Here is a 15863-nt window from a genome sequence, read left to right as displayed (position 1 = left end):
TACTACACAGTGATATTTCAAAAACCCTGTAGATAAGGAGATCAATTGAAAATATGGAAGAGTGTAAGTCCATTGTCTTAAGGGAGTCCTAGGAGCAGATGTCAGCCAGAGCCTGGGTCTCCTCACTCTCAAGCTATTCATTTTACTGGGCTAGAACACTGAAAACGGAAAAGCAAACTCTAGGTCCTATTTAAGAGGGGTGAAAAAAGTTCCTATAGCTTTATATCTTCCATGCCAGAATTTCATGGAGAAGCAAGACTGTTCTTAAAGAACATATGCCCCACAACACACACACACACACACAAAAAAAAAAAAAATTCACACAATCAACTAATCTGGGCTCATAGGGGCTCAAAGGGAACTGACTCACCAGCTAGAGAGCTTGCATGGGACTGACCTGGACCCTCTACATATGTGTTACAGTTGTGTAGCTTGGTCTTCTTATGGGGCTCCTAACAGTGGGAGCAGGGGCTGTCTCTCACCCTGTTACCTGTGTTTGGAGCTCTTCCCTCCTACTGGGTAGCCTCAACCAGCCTTAATAGGAGAGGAAATGTCTAGCCTTACTGCAACTTGATATGCCATTGGCTGGCTGACATAAATGAGAAGCCCGCCCTTTTCTGAAGAGAAAGGAAGAGTGAATGAGAAGAAGGAAAGGGAAGATTGGTGGGAAGAGCAAAGGAGGAACAAAAGGAGGGAAGGAGGGATGGAGAGAGGGAGAGAGGGAGGAAGGACGGGAGGGAGGGAGGGAGAGAGGGAGGGAGGGAGGGAGGGAGGGAGGGAGGGAGGGAGGGAGGGAGGGAAGGAGGGAAGGAGAGAGGGAGGAAGGACGGGAGGGAGGGAGGGAGAGAGGGAGGGAGGGAGAGAGGGAGGGAGGGAGGGAGGGAGGGAGGGAGGGAGGGAGGGAGGGGAAACTGAATAGAATGCAGAAAAATTAATCAATTAATGGTTTTAAAAAACAATGTAAGTCCTAGGTGGTCATTTTCAAACATATTCCATGGTGAATTTGAGGACAAAAAAGTGATAAGAATGAAGACAAACTAGTCTCTGGCTAAAATTAAAATATTTTTTTCATCTTCAGTAAAAGGATGAAAAGATAATATAAAGAATCTGGAAGCCACTTATTAATGCTATCCTGTATTAGAACCCAGTAAAATCAGACATCTCCTTTAGCAAAAACAGACAGTATTCATTTAGTTATCTTAAGATCTACTAAAGTGGGTGCTTTAAAGTGATCAAAAAGAATATCATGAATTTCAAGGACTTTTTTATTTCTTATTATGATCTCTGAAAGAGGTAAAACTTCCCCAAAGCTATTGAGTCCATAGTATGAGCCAGTGTCCAGTATGGTATTTCAGGAAAGCACAGGTCACTTCAGTGCCAAGGGACTCAATTCAAAGAAATAGTAGTGGGGGCTTAACTACCCCCTCCCCCGAATTCCTAGTTATATAGTCTAGATACTTAAGGAAGGAAGATAAGAAAAAAAAGAGGAAAAACAAACTCAGAGTGTGGTATTCAGTTATCCAGGTCACTGTAAGCCCAAAGGAAATTTCCTCATAATCTTTAAAATCTACAATGTCAGCTTTCCTCTATTTCTATTCTTCATAAACTGAACTAACAATGAAGATTTCTTAAAAACAGAATGTGAAATTCCTATAACAGTATTATCAGAGTGTTCTTTAAAAAATGAAAGATTAAAAATGTCAGCTGCTCTTATTTTTCTTATTGATTTATCTTAGGAAAACAGAGTTAATTCACTAAAAAGATATACATGACTTCCCTGAAATTTGGTAACTGAGATATCACACCAGTATAAAGAATTAAAGCTAAGAAGCATCCGCTGAGAGCTACATCTGTGAACAGTCTAGGCTGATTAACCACAACCAGGATTTTTACAAATCAACTCAATAATTAATGTCTGCAATGCCCTTAATGCGAGGTTAGGCTGAAAGCGGGAGATAACTGCACTAACTACTTGAATTGATTAAAGAGAATCTGAAGTCATCACAAGATTGTAGTAAATTAATATTACCTGTATATAAACAGATTAAAATGTTGCCAGGGTTAGAGGGGTGACCCACAACACAACCATTATGTACCCCCACATGCCTGTTAAGTGTAACTGAGGGAGGTACGTAACTTGCTGCTTTGTGAGCAGCTTTAGTCCCATGTGGACAACAGGGTCAAGCCTACTGCCCTGGAAACTAGAGCATATACAAAGATGGTGGGCAAGAAGGATAAGGAGGAGCTCCAGGCTCATCCTGCCTGTCCCTGCTAGAGAAATATTGGGAGAGACCACCCCAATTCTTCAGCATAAGAACCTACAGAAGAGTACCACCGCAGCCACCTGGGTTAGGCTTCATCTGCCGAGTCACACAAGGGCCAACCAAAACAAGATGCTGTTTTCTTATACCAATGCTACAACCAATCCCCAATTCCAGAGAGTTACACACCAGAGGAAAGGGATGCAGAGCATGCATTGCACCAGCAAGTTAAAGAAATAAATGGTACTGAACTGGACAATGTGGACCAGCCTCCTACGGGCTGTGACCTGTGTGGTAGAGTTAGGTAGATAGTAGAGAACTGTCACACAGATAAATGTGTATTTCATAGTGTCACCACGTACTGCCAAACAACCCTACACAAAGACTGACCATCAACAACATAGGAAAAGCAACTTTCCACTTCTTCGCAAGCATGGCTTTCTCTTCCACCTCGGCCAGTCTAATTAGTAAAAGCCCATGCTTTCATTTTCTCTCAGAAGAACATTAAAAATGTTATCACACATTTAATAAATTTCAGTACATTTTTACTGATTCCATATTCTAAGATACTGATTATTTTCTCAGTAATTTGCCCATCAATACCTAATACAAATACTGCATATGCTCACCATTTATGGTTTATTCTTTTTTCTAATAATTCTTTAACAATTATTCACTGAAAGCTTTTATCAAATAGATGGTATCTTCATAAACAAGAGGGTCATTTTGTTCATAACCACTGTGATAACATACAGTGACACCTGCCGAGGACATTGCTGCCTGAGCTGCAGGAAGAGTCTGCAGGAAGAGAGCTCCTGCTCTGCAGTGGCTGAGAGATCTGACAGACTAATGTGGCATGCAAGCTGCACTCAGCTGAAAGGAGTCCCATGCAGGTGAGTATCCAGGTAGGCTCAGCAGTGGGTACCTTGCCAGGTCCACACGGTGCCGATGGCAGAAAGGGCAGGGTGCTGCAGGTAGACTCAGCACTGGGGAGAAGTGTTAATAAAGCATCCCTGGCTGTGCAACTTGAGCTTTCTGGAGATTGCCTAGGATGTGAGGATGGGGGCTCAGACTCACAGTATGCTAGCAGTTCCTTTCACTTTTGACTTTGGAAGCCACTTTGAAAAACGTCCATCGGAGCTGCCATCCTGGAAGATGGTGAGTATCCAAAAGTGACTGTCATGCTACAGGTCTGTGCCATAATCATACATTGTTCTAACACTTGTTTTAAGAAAAAAAAAACTAGTTTACTTTAAAGTATGTATTATCCACAGTGAAAGTCATTTTTAATAAATGATCAATTTTTTCGATCTGAAACTATGAGGTACACAGGAAGCAAAGGAGGCAGATGTTTGCCAGTGCTTGCTGGCAGCATCCTTCTTGCTGCAAGATTGCAAGATGGCATCTCTCAACATGATAATCTCAAGGGGTAGGTGACAAAGGAAGTGTGATCTCCTCTTTACAGAAAGCCATTTGACTTGTTCTCCAATGCACATCTTCAGGGGAGATGGCAGGTAAGGTTCAGAGAGCCAACTAGATTTCACATTAGGGACAACAGAAAGCTCCCAACCTAGGCAATCAGCTAACAGCTTTCTACATGGATGTAAACATAACTTGGAAAGATGATGTAACTAGATACAGAAGTTATGAAGCAAGTGTAGAGGAAGTAGATACAACATAGCATAGTACAAAACCTTAGTTACTTGACCACTTTTCACCTCACACACAAGAAACAGTTCCTAACCACTGTTGTAAGTAGGAAAGACAACATAAGAATATCCCCCATCAACACTTCTCACAGTCCTGCCTCTCTGTTTGTGTCCAGCTCCTATGCATCCGGGTCATACCACAAAGGTTCCTTCTGCAAATAAAATGAGAAGAGGCGACAAACTAGATTTTAAGTCTCTGAGAATCGGGGTGGAAATGCAGTCAATTAGCTCAATGTAATTAAGCCTGAGATATACATACATAGTAACAAGAGAGAAACATGGGATTCAGGAAAAGGTTAAAGCCATTACACTTTCCGGGCAGTGGTGGCGCATGCCTTTAATCCCAGCACTTGGGAGGCAGAGGCAGGCGGATCTCTGTGAGTTCGAGGCCAGCCTGGTCTACAAGAGCTAGTTCCAGGACAGGAACCAAAAAGCTACGGAGAAACCCTGTCTCGAAAATTCAAAAAAAAAAAAAAAAGCCATTACACTTTTTATTCCCTTGCTCACTGGTAACTATGGGATTTCCAGTGACTCTGGATAGACTTGGCTACTTGCTGTTATGGGCTGAATCTTTGTGTCAAACCGAAATCAAAATGTCCATCATGACAGCATTAGGCAGTTGTGCCTTCTAGAAAGTGACTAGGTCATGTTGCAGAACATTATAAATGAGACCAGTGTCTGTGTGAGAAGTAGAGACCTAACTTGCCTATTCCAGAAAGTGAGGAAACAAACAAGGTATCATCAAAGAAAAATGAGCCCTCATGAGTCACCTAAACCACATGCTTGATTGTAGACTTCCTAATCTCTAAAACAGAAGCTTAAGCATGTGAAATAAACTGAGACAAGGCACAAGGTGGGTTAAGCACACTAGTCATATGCTTACCTCTACCATTCAACATCAAAAGAATATTTCCCTACTATTTGACGAATTCTATTTGAATTAATACTCAGGTGCTGTGGAAGCACATTCTGCTCCTTCAGCCCACTAGGGTATTGTCTTCTAGAATTGCTTCCTGTGGGACAAATGTATATATATATATATATATATATATATATATATATATATATATACTATGAATTATATTTTAAATAAACACTGACTAGCCAGTAGCCAGGCAGGAAGTACACTTTTTCCAGTGCATGTTCATGGACAAATAGAGAGCAAAGAAACCAGCAATAATTGAGGAAGCATCAAGGAAACCAGAGCTAGCTGGCAGCAGTCTCCTGTTGAAAGACTCTGGCAGATCCCAACCTGATGACAAGGGGCATTTATAACAACAAAAGCAGATGACATTTGAATATATTGTCATCTGTACAAAAAGCTCTGATGCTTATTTTGAAATGTAAAAACTACATTCACAATATCTGACACAAATGTGAGAAAGATTTATTTACAGCTCAGAGTTTCTGGGGGTTTCAGGTCACCCTGGTGGGGAAGGTCTGCTAGACCAACTTAACTCATAACCACAGGAGCATAGGACAAGGGGTGCTCACATGACTGCAGACCAGGAAACAGAGGCCAAGTAAAACCTTTAAAGGCTTCTATTGACCTGATTCCCAGATAGAACCACTTCCTAAAGATTACAGAGCTTGCCAAAACATTCTCAGGGGAGAACAGGCAAACACAAGATAAGCCTGTGGACACATGTCAAATTCAAACCATAACAAAGTGATTATTCATTGCTCTTTATAGAAGAGCTTGCCTTGCTTCCCAAAACATTTCAAACAGGCACATAACCATTCCAGAATCATCAAATCCTAGCCACTTGGCACAGTTCTGTACTTTCTAGTAACTTACACTGCCCTAGTACACCACTAGACACAAGGTGTCCAGGATGCTTATGCCATGGCACCTCTCATGAAGGCCCAGGATCCTCTGGAACAAGCACACATGCAGCTTGGTGAGCAACTGAGAGCCTAAGTGAGGGACAGGGTCTATTGTCTGGCACCAGGTCTCCAGTAGTTATTTCAGTACTTTTTGTGCAAAGTAGCCAAACTATATTTTATTTGAACCCCATTTGGACCTCTTGAAATTTACATTTGGAACAATGGCCTTGAAAACCTAACAGATGATTCTTCAGGGAACAAGAGCATAGAATAGAGGGCAGAACAGACAGTTCCACATTTCCTACCACATCCTGAGAATAATCCTATTTTCAAAACCCTCCTCATTGAGCACATCCCTCATGGCTACAGAAACAAGCTACATCCTTGAAACATTGATATTCCCTTGCTTTTCCTGCCATCTTACTCTAATATTTGACACCATTGTTAACGCCTTCCCTAGGCTGGCAATATTGTCTCCAAATATCAAACAATAAGGCCTCAGATAATAAAGGCAATTCCCAGCTGATTTCTCAGAATTATCATAAAATTTAAATGAGAATGTATGAAAAAAGTCTTCTGAAACAGAAAACATCACAGAAACGTAAGTTACAAGACTTATTATGGATTAATAGTAAGCAAAGCCCAGAGGAAATTATTACTGAAAATGTTATGCTTTAATTTCTGGGGATAAATGAATGTATTATGAAGCTGCCATACTTCTGAATTAAAGATACATTCAGAAAAACTGAAGCTTTATTCATAATTTGAATTGCTTCCAGAAGATGGTCCCAAGTTATTTGCTTTTGTCAAAATCACCTACAAGTATTAAACACTGTAGATAAATAGAAAGTTCATTAGAGTCAAGCTTTATGTTCCTCAATTTTGTTTGTAGATGAATGTTTGCATCACAAAGCCCATGAGTATTCAAAGGACTCTATGATGTAAGGAAAGCTAATTATGCTAAATTCCAACCCCAATCAGGTATACAGTGAGTAAATTCACATAAGACCACAATGGATATATCACCATGAAACAGAAGTGCAGCAGCAAAACAAAGCAAGCTGGATAGCTATTACTACCTCAGTTTTAACAAGGTCAAACCCAAACAGGAACTCCTTCCCATCCTTTCTAACTGTTTGACCCACCCTCTACACTCGTGATTAAAAACAGGTATACAACTTTCTGAGCTAAATAAACCAAGGTCAAAAACAGGGCAAGTCCAAAGCTAAGAACAGTATCATATATTCCAAAGTCAAGATAATAAGTAAACTTGATGACTGGATAGCAACACAGCTAATAAAGATCATTTTGCAGAAATTTTTGATTAACATTAAAGTTAGTGATTATGTTTCAATGCACACAAATGAAAAGAAAAAGCCCTTTAAATGGCACACTTGGCTGCTCTGTTGGGAGGAGTAAGTCAATGACAAAACACAAGCCTATCAAGGGCAAGATCCTAGGTTTGTCTCCACCATAAACAAACAATCCTTGTCAGTCGGTGTCCCCTGCTTCCCCCAACACACACACACACACACACACAGAAACACACACACACACTTCAAACCAGACCCTCCTCCACTTCTCCATTTTTGTCATTTCTTATCATTTTTCCTAAAAGAGTTTCCTGTGATACGTTTTGGCAGAGTGGAGGAAAGCCATCTAGGAAATAAATCTATTGGTAAAGTATCCCTTATGTTTCATGACACATCCTCCTTTGGATTTAATTACAGCTTGCCTTGGATGCATAATCTGGTGGTACTTCTGGGCATTCCTCCCTCCCAATCATTGATAAGTGGCTGGTGTGCTCTGAGTTGCCAGGACTCTGTTTGAACAAGCCTCCGGGAATAAAGACCAACAGCAGCAGGAAAGACGCTGGAGAAAGGCATGCTCTGCTCCACTCAGGAAAGAATCCTTAGGAAGAACAACTGTCCACTCACATTTCCACATGGGTTTACTGGGCCCTAACATCGCAACACATTCAGAATACAGCAGTGAAAAAAAGGCTCTGACCTCACGTTCTGATATGAGGTTGACTTGCCGGAACTCTCATGAGCAGCTGGGAGCTTCCCACTGCCCTGCTTACTGGGCACCGCCTCACTGGCATACCTGTCAGCTAATTACCCATGAGCCTACATACCTGTGCTTTACGAAACTACAAATGTAATCTATTTGATAGTTTTTTTCACTATCCTTATGAATTATTTAACATTGTTACTAGCAGCTCTTCCATTGTTGCATATGCTATGAAAATTGTCAAACTTGTGAATAAATGTTTCAGGACAGTTGTACACTTTTTCTTAATCAGACCAAAATGTCATATGCTAAACTTATCAATGATTACAACATCGGAGCATTATATCCTGCTTCGTGGGAAGCTCTTCAGAGTAACAAACTTAGGAATAAAACCACCTGTGTTTTTACACAAGCTTTATGTTTTATGATTTTTATGCTTAAATCTTTTATTTCTCTGACATTCACCTGGATATAAAGAAAGAACTAGAAATAATATCCATAGTTTATTATGGTCTCCCTAAACACACACGTTAAAGAAAAAAAAATGTTTCACAGTATTGATTTGAAAATCAGCATCATAATCTAATTCTAGGTCCATTTCTAGTGTATTCCTGAACAATATTTTATTCCATAGACATGTTTTCCTGTTTCTTCTGCTGTAGCAAGAAGTTTAAATTACTTGGTTCCAATGTTTAAATTACTGTAGTTTGATAATCTCTCTAGCAACCAGTAAATTTAGCTGCCCTCCATAGCTTAACTATCTTTAAATTCCCTAGCGATTGTTCTCACAATTGATTCTTATACCATGCTTTTAAATCTCTCCCCCTAAAAAAGCATTAAAATTCCTGTTGTTTCCTGAATTGGAACTGCACTGACAAAATCGATTGATTTATGCAGAACTGTCCTATTTCTTACTGGATATTATTCAACATCTTCCATTTAAAGTAGTTCTTCAAAGCTACAATCAAGTTTCCAAATTCTCCATATATTTGACTTCCTCATTTTTCATGTCAAGTTTATCATGAGAATTATACCATTTTGACTTTCAAAAAATTCCATTTTGGCACATGACTTTAACCCCAGCACTCTGAAAGACAAGACAGAGATCTCTGAGTATGAGGCCAGTCTGGTCTGCATAGTGAGTTCCAGGACTACACAGAGAGACCTTGTCTCAAAAAACATGAAAACAAAAAAAAATAAAAAAATGTTAGCTGCCAATGATGGTGGTGCTGTCCTTTAATCCAAATATTCAGGAAGCAAAAATGAGAAGATCTCTGTGAGTTCAGGGCCAGCCTGGTCTACAGAACAGGTTCTAGGACAGGCTTCCAAAGCTACAGGGAAACCCTATCTCAAAAATCAAAAAAAAAAGAAAAAGAAAAAATTTCAATCATCCTGTGTGAGGCAACCCGAACCCAAAAAGACAAATATGATATGTTCTCACTCACGTAAACATGGATATTAGCTGTTAAACTTGATAATCATGTTGTAATCCATAGACCTAGAGAAGCTCTAGGGGAAATACACAGATCTCCCTGGGAAGGGGAAAGAGTAGATTTTGTGGGTGGACTGGGGGCAGATAGGAATGGGGGAGAAATCAGGTGGAGGACTAAGGGAGAAAGTATGGCATAGACGACAGTAGTGGGGGACTTTGGGGAGCAATGTAGAAAACTAGTGCACTGGACGCTTCCTGAGACCCTGGAGGGCTACCCTCGAGAGGATTCCTAGTAATGAAGGACATGGAGCCTGAACCAGTCATCTTCTGTAAGGAGGCAAGGTACCTAGTGGTAGGACTAGGACACCAACTCGGCCACAAAACCTTCAACCCACAACTTGTCCTGCTACCAAGAAGTTCTGGGGCAATGATGGCTTAGAGCTTGTGGGAGTGGCCAACCAAAGACTGGTCTAACTTGAGGACCAGGCCACAAGAGGGAGCCCGTGCCTGACACTGTCTGGATGGCCAGGAACCAGAATCTGGATAGCCCAGAAACCTAGGATAGAACCAAACACTACTGACCATAGATAGATATATTAGATAGATGAGAGAGAGACAGACAGAGAGAGAGACAGACAGAGAGACAGAGAAAGAGGGAGGGACAGAGACAGAGAAAGAGGCAGGGAGGGAGGGAGGGAGGGAGGGAAGGACAGGAGGGACGGAGGGAGGGAAGGACAGGAGGGAGGGAGGGAGGGAGGGAGGGAGGGAGGGAGGGAGGGAGGGAGGGAGGGGAAGAGAGAATGAATCAATGAAATGATTGCTGATAGACTGGAGCCTAGCACAAACATTATCAGAAAGGCTTCCTCCACGGATGGATAGATAGATAGATGGATAGATAGATAGATAGATAGATAGATAGATAGATAGATAGATAGATAGATAGAATCATTGAAATGATTCCTAAAGATATTCTGATATACTCATAAATTGGAGCCTAGCTTACTTAAAAGGAAAAACTTGCCTGTGCGTAGAGTCATACTCAGCCATACAACGCATGACATAGTGATGTACAGTCACAGGACCCCTGGGCTGGCTAGGTGTTTGCCTGATTGTTTGTAGGCTGCTGGGCAGGGGAGCAGGATTGCGGAGATGGGGGTTTAGAATAATGTTGGAATCCTAACAGTAACACATGAACTAGGGGAGCCTTTCCCCTCAGAGCTGTGACACATACACTGGGGGAGCCTTTCTGCATTCCACCTAGGCAGGGTTCCAGCACCAAAGCCTCAAAATGCATAACACCTGGCATCATTTATGGGTTTACGAAGCAGCTTCTAGTCCATGTAGCTACAATGCCTGTTGTTCACTAAAGACAGCAGAGTCTGAGTGTTAGACAGGCAGAGAAAGGTGATGCTGTTGGATAGTCCAAATGCAGACACAGAGAGTGTGACACCCTGGAGATGGTTTGGGGTTTACACTCTGCATAAAGTAAGTTCTTCCATCAAACCATGGACAAAGGGACAAATATGCAACAAAAGCCCTCTGAAATGTAAAGCTCATGAATTCCAAACCTGAACTTACAGCAGCTCTGTCCACTGACAGCTGAGCAGGTTACCATCAATTCCCAGGGGCCTCAGGCGACCATAGAAGGAGTTCTGATACCTACAAATTCTTCAGCTCCCAAGGCAGACACATAGGCTGGGACACTGATAATGCTCCTTTGTTTCCTAAGTCCCTTCATTTGGCATTCATCATGAATACTCGCTTCCTATTAACGTGTTTATCTTCAGAATTTCAATTACACAACTAAATATGCACAACACATCAGGTCAAGGGGTTATGGAAAGAAAGGAGGAAAACCAAAGCATGGCAGAGACAATACTAAAGCTGAGCTTTCAGTCACAAGAGAAATCAACTGTCTTAAGTTAATGCTCCCTTGGCAATCTTAACATCACTTCTCTGGGCATGAGGGTCACATGAGAGTTTTATTAGGTTCACAAGAGTGGAAACACACACATTCAAGTCATCAGTCATATTCATTAGGGCACATTCTGCCTTTAAAAAACAATGTTTTACAAACGCAGAAGTAACATGAACTGTAACTTTGTATGGAACTGAACTGTGATCCTGTACCATCTATTGGAACTCAGTCCAAATCTCCAGGCCCTCACCACTCTGGACAATCTCTACCAGAGTCCACTGAAGCTATCATCCTAAACACACTTCTGCTCCATGACAAGAGAACATGTAAGGTCCACAAAGATGCTCAATATGCATCTGCAGAAAATGCTGGAAGAGGCACAAGTTCCAAGGCTCCCCAAGCTTACCCAATAAGATAGAGAGAAAAGATGCTAGTATGGGGATCAGGAGTCCCTCGTTGGACTTCCCAGTCAGCCACCACCTGTGTAGTTTCAAAAAAAGAAAATCCTACTGGGCTCAAGGCCATACAGGAGAAGGTAGTCCCACCAGAAGTCTTGGAAGACTACCCAGAGGAGGAGGAGGTCAATTCAGGCATCTTTGGTGAAGGCTAATATTCACTGTCAACTTGATTGGACTTAAAATAGCCATGAAGACAAATCTCTGAGTGTGTCTATGCAGGTGTTTCCAGAAAAGCTTAATGGAAAAGAGTAAATTCACCCTGAATGTGGGTAACATTATCTCATGTGCTGGAGACTGAAGCAAAAGGAGGAAGTGAACTAAGCACCTGTGTGCCCCTCTCCTTGCTTCCTGACAATGAAGACAAAGTGATCGCGCCTCACCTTAATCAACTGTAGCCCTTCAAACTATAAACCAAATTGTACCCTTCCTTCCTTGAGTTGCTCCAAGTTACTGTTCTACTGCAGTGATGAAACAACAGGACCAAGGTAACTTATAAAATTTAATTTTATAATAAACATAAAACGTTTAGTTGGAGACTTGCTTACAGTTTAAGAGGATTAGTCCATGAACACCATGGTAGAAAGCAAAGCAGCAGGTAGGTACACATGGCACTGGGGCAGTAGCTAACAGCTCATGTCTGATCCACAAGTTCAGGAAAGACAAAGATACTGAGTCTGGCATGGGCTTTTGAAATCTCAAAGCCCACCCTGAGCAACACATTCCTCCAACCACACCACACCTCCTAATCCTTCCCAAACAGTTTCAATAACTGGGGATGAAGCATTCAAATATGTGAGCCCGCCGGGTGGTAGTGGCACAGGCCTTTAATCCCAGCATTCAGGAGGCAGAGGAAGGCAGATGTCTATGAGTTGGAGGCCAGCCTGGTCCACAGAACAAGTTCCAGGACAGCCAAGGCTACACGTAGAGAAACCCTGTCTCAAAAAACAAAACAAAATATCAACTATGTGGGCCTATAGAGGTCATTCTCATTCAAACCACCAGAGAAGGTTTTGGTCCAGAAATGAGAACAGTATGTAACACACCCGCCCTCAACTCTTCTGTAGAAATGTAGTGGTGAAGTGTGCTGGAGGTTTCCCACTTGATCATGAGAACTATGTGGTGTAAAAGTTCCTTCTGTTTGTGTGTTGCTGTCATTGGATAATGAGTAAAGAAACTGTCTTGGCCTAGTTGATAGGACAGAACTTAGGTAGGTGGAGTAGACAGAACTGAATGCTGGGAAGAAGGGCAGAGTGGCAGACACCATGGTTCTCCTGCCTGAGACGGATGCTGGTTAGAATCTTGCCGGTAAGCCACAGTCACGTGGCAATACACAGATTAATAGAAATGGGTTAAATTAAAATGTAAGAGTTAGCCAATAAGAAGTTAGAGCTAATGGGCCAGGCAGTGTTTAAATGAATACAGTTTCTGTGTCGTTATTTCGCTGGGCAGCCAAGACAAACAAAAGACCCCCTGCTCCTTGTAACAACTATGGAATCTATTGTTTCATTCCAAGGCTTTGTACCATCGGAATCAAGAGAACAAAATACTCATTTCTTTTATTCATCCATTCAAGAGACCCAAAATCACCACACACATATCACCCACAACAATGCACTAGACACTCAAGGAAACTAGCATAAAATGGTAGAAAATTTAATTGACAAAGACATCTCCCACCCACACTATACTGACACCTGTACTCAGCTTGTCACTGCACTTGGAAACACTCCATTTACCCATCAACAATCATCCAGTGCTGACAGACTCAAGCCATGCCCAGTCACTTTAACATAATATGTGCATTGCTTTAACTTAACTCCTAGAGTACTTAGGCCACAGTTACCTGGACTAGCACACGTCAATCTGTATGTTGAGTGAAGGGAAACAGCATTTGCTACTCTCTGACTTCAGGATGATGCAGGTTCCCCACAGAACAGTCTATGATTACCATGCAGCCCACAGCAGACCAGCAGCAGCAGCAGCACCTAGAGGCCCAGGAGACCACAAAGCCCCATTCAGTTGCTGAAACAGAGCCTTTCTCCAAACATAGTTTCCCATCACCAGGACTCCACAGGCACTGGTGGAGTCTGAGAGTCTGATCTTCTGAGGACCCATATATAGTAGCCAGGCTGGAAAATTCAACCAAAAATCGCCTCAAAATGTGAAGACTGTGCCCAGAGTCTACAAGTGACAAGAGAAATGGGGTGTGACTGATAACTGGGGAGAAGTCTAGAAAGGGGCACTTGGCCAGCAGCTTAGAATAAGCTCGTAAACCCTCAGAGGGCAGGAGACATATTGAAATTCAGCTGTTTGCTCAGCTGAACACCTGACATGAAGGACACGTCCAGGGAAACCTCCTAACACTACCTTCTGTTTTTGTGGGTCTATCAACTAAACTGGAATATTTGTTCATCTGACAAATAACAAATTTATTTCACATTGGTCACCCCTGCATCACCCATCCTATCTAATACAGCATGAGAAACCTTACATTTCAAAGTCAAAAATGCTCCAAAATTTATGACTTTTCTGTACAAACATGGCATTGTAAGTGTAAAGTTCCACAACGGGCCTCCTGACAGACAACAGTCACAATGTAAGTGGACAAAAATACTGTACATTCAGCCTGTGTTTATAGGTACATATACATTTTATGACAATATGAACTGCATGCCAATTATTTCACTGTTTGTATATAAAATATTAAAAACCACAAAATCCAAAACATTGCAGTCCCATCAAGAAAAAGACACTCAGATCATATAGCATTTACACGTCCTATCCTATGGTAGATTTGATGAGTTCAGAATTGACTCCTGTAGAAATGATAATGTCTTTGAAAGTCCCAGAGGCTGGCAAGGTAAACCTGACATCTCCGGCTTAATCCTAATCGTGATGATATCTGAGGAGGAAGCATATATCATCAAAAGTTCGAGGCCAGGATGGTCTACATAGCAAGTTCTGGGCCAGCCAGATCGGCATGGTAAACTTCTGTCTATCTCAAAAACCAAGGAGAAAGAGGCAGAGGGAAGAGGAAAGAAGAACAGGAAGAGGAGGAGGGGGCTGAAGAAAAGGAAGACCCAGACGCTTGCTGTAGAAGAGGGGCTGGCAGAACATCTCCAAGAAACAACAGGCTAGGTTTTAAAGAGAATTTGCTGGTACCTTGGCTACTCTTTTCATTTCGAATTTCTAGAATTGTTTTTTGTTTTGTTTTGTTTTGTCTTGTTTTCTGTCGAGACAGAGTTTCTCTGTGTAACTGTGTGTTCTCTGTGTTGTGGAACTCACAGAGATTAGCCTACCTCTGCCTCCCATGTGCTGGGATTAAAGGATTGTGCCACCACCGCCAAGTCAGAATATTAGTAAATAAATAAATAAATAAATAAATAGGCAAAGTTAAGACATCAGAAAATTAAGTGTCTTGTTTCTATAACCTTGAACCTTTTCTTAGTGACATATCTAACCACGATGGTGGTCAACAATCTAGGAGTAACTAAAGATAGATGCAGGAATAACAAGCAAGTGCAGCCCAGAAAAGCTATGCCAACTGCTCCAGGAGACATCTGGAGCACAACCTCATTTTCTAAGACTTTGGAGATGACCAGATGTCCCAGGCATTATCTAAATAATCCGTCTTACATCCGTCAGGGCCTAAGTCTCACTCGCACCTCTATACACAGCTGTCACCTAAGAAATTAACCAAGGGAAGAAATCTGCATAAAGGTTAAAAGAAACATTTCCCGGGTCCCTACACTGCTAAAAGATTTCCTAAACAGGAATGTCATGTCACGTATGCTCCTCACTGAAAAGACTACGCAGTGTCAGCAGCAGATGTCCCCACTAAACGTCATAAGCCAAAATGAAAGAGAATTTTCATATCACTCTGAATCAGCAGGTATACCAGGATACAAACAGACATAACATTTAGATACTTTATAGTTACATATTTATATGTGCACACATATGCACACATACATCCAGTTCAAGAAGTATCCATCCATGACTTCAAATAAATGTTGATCAAAAAAAAAAAATCAGAGCCAAAAAAAAACCTGCATATGTAAATACACCAAGACTATTTATTGTTATTATTTCCAAACAATACAGTGTAGCACTCTTCTGAATAACACTTACAGTGTATTAAGAGCTATAAATCATCTAGAGAAGCATGAGCATATTTAGGAGCATGTGCTCTGGTGATACACAATTAGAACATTGTTGTAGGGCATGGATGCACTTTGGCACCTT

The 15863-nt window shown here is 41.5% G+C and overlaps 1 protein-coding gene across 6 annotated transcripts in view; it reads right to left on the bottom strand.

Moving 5' to 3' along the window:
* The window catches only part of Fars2 (phenylalanyl-tRNA synthetase 2, mitochondrial), a 389947-nt gene that overhangs the window by 338505 nt on the left and 35579 nt on the right, over window positions 1-15863 (bottom strand). Inside the window, exon 1 of one of the 6 annotated variants that reach the window (XM_057788170.1) lies at window positions 13462-13479. The exons of the other annotated variants lie outside the window; for them this stretch is intronic. The gene's annotated coding sequence lies outside the window, so the exon portion shown is untranslated. Of the gene's footprint in view, window positions 1-13461; window positions 13480-15863 lie in introns of those variants that run through there. 6 annotated transcript variants of the gene reach the window in all.

Source organism: Chionomys nivalis, chromosome 13 (genome assembly GCF_950005125.1).
Source record: "Chionomys nivalis chromosome 13, mChiNiv1.1, whole genome shotgun sequence".
In the NCBI taxonomy this organism is placed as follows: Eukaryota; Metazoa; Chordata; class Mammalia; order Rodentia; family Cricetidae; genus Chionomys; species Chionomys nivalis.
This window is presented reverse-complemented; position numbering and strand designations above follow the sequence as displayed.